We start from the raw sequence: 5334 nt of genomic DNA, 5'->3' as shown, positions 1-5334 counted from the left end.
CCCACTGGATTAAATTAATCCTAATCAGCCACTAATTAATCCCTCACTTAAAGTTAATGGCACTTACATTATCCAAATCATACTTAATATCACATTTGGAATTAACATCCTTGCCTAATATTTCTTCAATCACTTGGAACTTAAAATAAAATCTCATTCCCCGGACTTACGTCTACTAGATCACGACGCGCACTACGTATAAAAATACGAGGCATAACATCCTTCCCCCGTTAGGAACATTCGTCCTCGAATGTTAAGTTAGCGTCTTACAAAAACAAATTCCAGCGAGGTCTCTCTAACAGTTATACCTATCAACCTGCATTCCGTAACTTACAGATGCCTCACAGAGTCACAACTTACTACATAATCTCGTTTATCAATCAATATAGTCAAGCTAGGAATTGAATAACCTGCCGGTACGGGGAACAAGTAAGGATACTTATTCTTCATTTCGTCTTCCGCTTCCCAAGTCATCTCCTCCCTATTATTATTTTGCCACAACACTTTGACGGAAGCCACATCCTTAGTACGTAACCTTCTAACCTGGCGATCAAGTATAGCTACGGGTTTCTCCTCATATGACAACTCCTCTGTTACCTGAACATCATCTACAGGGAATACTCTAGAAGGATCACCAATACATTTACGTAGCATCGATACATGGAAGACTGGATGTACCGCCTCCAAATCAGATGGTAGACCCAACTCATAGGCAACCTTGCCTATCCTACGAACAATCTGATAAGGCCCAATGTATCTCGGACTGAGCTTCCCCTTCCTGCCGAATCTCATCACACCCCTCATGGGTGATACCTTCAGGAATATCCAGTCACCAATCTGAAACTCCAAATCTCGACACCGATTAGCTGCATATGACTTCTGTCGACTCTGGGCTGCTAATAATCTTTCTTGAATAAGCTTCACCTTGTCAACAGCTTGCTGAATCACATCCGGGCCTATTAACTTAGTCTCGCCAACATCAAACCAAACAATAGGTGATCTGCACTTCCTCCCATATAAGGCCTCGTACGGTGCCATCTGGATACTAGAATGGTAGCTATTATTATAGGCAAACTCAATGAGCGGCAAGTGGTCATCCCAGCTACCTTTGAAGTCAATAATACAGGCCCGCAACATATCTTCTAATGTCTGAATAGTACGCTCAGCCTGCCCATCACTCTGAGGGTGAAATGTTGTGCTAAGGTTCACCTGTGTCCCCAATCCCTTCTGAAACGATCTCCAAAAGTTGGCTGTAAATTGAGCTCCTCTGTCTGATATAATGGACGTGGGAACCCCATGAAGTCTCACTATCTCCCTGACATATAACCTCGCATAATCTTCAGCCGAATAAGTAGTCCTGACTGGAATAAAATTGGCCGATTTCGTCAGCCTATCTACAATAACCCCTATAGAGTCATACTTCCGTTGAGTGCGAGGTAAGCCTGTAATGAAGTCCATATTAATCATCTCCCATTTCCAAGTCGGGATCTCTATCTCCTGTAATAATCCACCAGGCTTTTGATGTTCGATCTTGACTTGTTGACAATTCGGGCACTGAGCAACAAACTCCGCTATGTCCTTTTCCCACCAATATATGCATCTGAGGTCATGATACATTTTCGTTGACCCTGGGTGAATAGAATAACGGGCAGAGTGTGCCTCTCCTATAACCTGCCGTCGTAGCCCCGCAATATCGGGTATACACAATCTGCCTTCATATCATAACACTCCGTCAGGTGTAACCTTAAATGGGGTCTTTTCCTTTTGAAGAGCTGCATCTCTATACTGTGCCAGAATAGGGTCCTCGTATTGGTGTCTCTTTACCTCATCTATGATTGAGGACTCAGCAACCTCTCGAATAGAAACTCCACTATCTTCTGAATTAGCCAGACGGACTCCAAGGCTGGATAGCCGCTGAATCTCCCGAACCATATCCCTCCTTTCTGGTTGTACGTCTGTCAAGCTACCCATGGACTTACGGCTAAGATCATCTGCTATAACTTTCGCTTTCCCTGGATGATATAAAATATCAACATCATAATCCTTTAGAATCTCTAACCACCACCTCTATCGTGAGTTCAGCTCCTTCTGTTTAAAGATATATTGGAGACTCTTATGATCTGTATAGATGTCCACATGGACACCATATAAATAATGCTTCCATATCTTCAAGGCAGGAACCACGACCGCTAACTCCAGATCGTGAGTAGGATAGTTCTTTTCATGCTTCGTAAGCTGTCGGGAGGCATAGGCTATAACTTTGCCATGCTGCATCAATACACATCCTAGCCCAACACCTAAAGCATCACAATAAATAACATAGCCGTCTGGTCCCTCCGGAAGAGTTAGGACTGGAGCTGTAGTCAATTTGTCTTTCAATAGCTGGAAGCTTCGCTCACAAGCATCAGTCCACTGGAACTTGGCTGCCTATAATCAATACACATCCGCAGCGACCCATCCTTCTTCCTCACAAACAGTACCGGTGCTCCCCAAGGTGACGTACTAGGCCTGATGAAGCCCTTTTCTAGCAAATCTCTCAATTGCTCTTTCAATACTTTCAACTCAGCAGGTGCCATTCTATAAGGAGGTATAGATATAGGCTGGGTATCTAGCAGTACATCTATAGTAAACTCTATTTCTCGTTTTGGAGGAAGTCCTGGAAGTTCCTCTGGGAATACATCGAGAAATTCATTAACTACCGGGACTGATTGAAGAGTCGGTGCCTCTGCCTATATATCATGCACCCGAACTAGATGATAAATATAGCCTTTTCTAACCATCTTCCCGGCCTTAAGGTATGAAATGAACTTACCTTTCAGTTATACTGTACTCCCCTTCCACTCAATAATCGGTTCCCATGGAAATTGAAATCGAACTATCTTTCCTCAGCAATCAACATTAGCATAACAAGCAGCCAACCAATCCATGCCCATGATAATATCAAACTCAATCATATTTAACTCTATTAGATCTGCTACGGTACGATGACTATATATAACTACTGAACAATTCTTATATACTCGCGTAGCTATGACAAAATCTCCTACAGGTGTAGCTCCCTCAAATGGTTCTATCAACTCAGACTCTATTCCGATCCTACTAGAAACAAAGGGAGATATAAATGATAAGGTGGAACCTGGGTCTATCAATGCATACACACTTCGGGAGAATAGTGATAATATACTTGTGATCACATTAGGTGACGCCTCCTGATCCTGCCTATTAGTCAAAGAATATATACGGTTCGAGGGACCGCTAGAACTGGAATCTCCACCACGTCCTCTACCACGGCCTGCTGGCGCCTGAATACCCTGCCCCGTAGGGCGCATAGACACAGAAGAAGATGAACCAGCAACGGACCTAGTAGGCTGTGCCATACCACCTGCACTATCTCTAAGGTGACACTCCCTCATAGTATGGCCCTGACGGCCTCAAGAAAAACACGCACCTGTAGCCCAACGACATTCCCTAGGATGGGATCTACCACAGCGAGAACACCGAGGCAAAGGTGGCCTCGGCTGGCTCAAACCCCTGCCCATTTGTGACCCTGACGCCCTAGAGCTCTGACCAGCTTCCGAATATCCCGTACGATCGAACCCCCTACCCATGGAACGTGAGGGTACACTCTGTGCTGGCTGGGAAGAAAATCTAACATGCTGCTGAGACTGCCCGCCTCGAAACTCGTCAAGATAACCTGCTGATCTAGCCCTCTTATGCTGGCCTCTATTATAATCTCTATCTGGCTGACGTCCCCGGTGCCGATCCTCTACCCCCTATGCATATGCATGCACCCGAGCAATGTCCATACCTGGCTGAAGAGTCACTGCCACACAACCGTCAATCAGATAACGATCCAATCCTATCACATAACGATGTACCCTGTCTGCCATATCAGCCACAATAGTAGGTGCATGCCTAGCCAATGAATCAAACTCGAGGCTATCCTCTCGAACGCTCCTGCCATTCTGCCTCAAACGCAAGAATCTATCGACTCTATCTCGCTTCATCTCTGGAGGCAGGAAGTGGACCTGGAAAGGCTCCACAAATTCATCCCATACCGCTGGAGGAGCACCCTCACCCCTAGATAACTCCCAAGACTCATACCAATTAATAGCTACATCCCGCAAACGATACGTAGCCAACTCAACAGACTCGGTCTCCGAAGCCTTGATTATCCTCAATGTACGCTGCATGTGACGAATAAACTCTTGCGGATCATCCTGGGGCCTTGACCCAAAGAACTCTGGAGGATTACAACTTAAGAAGTCACGAGCCCTTAAGCTATCAGATCTCTCATCATGATCAACTCCTAGTCCATGCCTGCGAGCCTGACCTGCCACTAATCTAGTCAGCAACTGAACCGCATCTCTCATGGCCCTATCCTCCGCCCCTGGCTGAGGAGCTGGAGGTTCAGGTGCTAGGGCCTCGGGAGCTGGTGGTGTCCCCCGAACTGGAGCTGCTGCTGCTCTAAGCTCCTCTGGCGGTGGCGGTGTAGCAGAGCTCTCCGACTGGAGCATAATACCAGGCATAGACTGGGCACGGGCCCTAGTAACTCTCCGGGTCTGACTAGTACCTTCTGCTACCGATTTTCCCTTCTGGGCGGCTGTCGCTTTCTTTGGAGGCATAGCTGAAAACACACGGATTCGTTAGAGAGGGATTATCCTGTTAATATAGCTCTATCGCACGATCTAGAATAAGAAGAAAGGATGACATCCTAAATGTGCAGTAGCTTCCTGTTTATAGATGTGGTGCACAACACACCGATAAACAAGACTCTACTAGACACGGTCTGTAGACACTTCCGAGGAAGAGCCGCTCTGATACCACTCTTTGTCACGACCCAACCCGATGGGCCGTGACTAGTGCCCGTTTTGGATACCCACATACAAACCTGCTAAGTATAACAACCTTAAACTAAGACAATATGGAATTTAATCAAATAAAACCAACCCCAACGTCATACATATATAAAGAGGACACGTCTCATAAGGAGTCATAACCATTCAACCGTAACAACATACGCGAGCCGACAAGGCCGCCAATATACAAAGCATAATAGCATGCGTAAGCTGACAAGGCTGCCACTACACAATACACAATGATGTACGCAGCCGACAAGGCTGTCCCTGTACAAGCATACATCCCAAACAAACCATGTCCAGACCATTGTCCAAAACATATATATACAACCCACATAATGTCCACAGACCTCTAAGAGTACAGTAGTGAAACTCGACGGGACAGGGCCCTACCATACCCATAGACAAGCAAAAGAATACACAAAAAGTTATGTACCAAAACGACTGGGCTCCGGAACAGTGGAGCTCTCCCAAT

This window comes from Solanum pennellii, chromosome 7, assembly GCF_001406875.1.
Source record: "Solanum pennellii chromosome 7, SPENNV200".
Lineage (NCBI taxonomy): Eukaryota > Viridiplantae > Streptophyta > Magnoliopsida > Solanales > Solanaceae > Solanum > Solanum pennellii.
The sequence above is the reverse complement of the archived record's forward strand: the minus strand, read 5'-3'. Positions refer to the sequence as shown.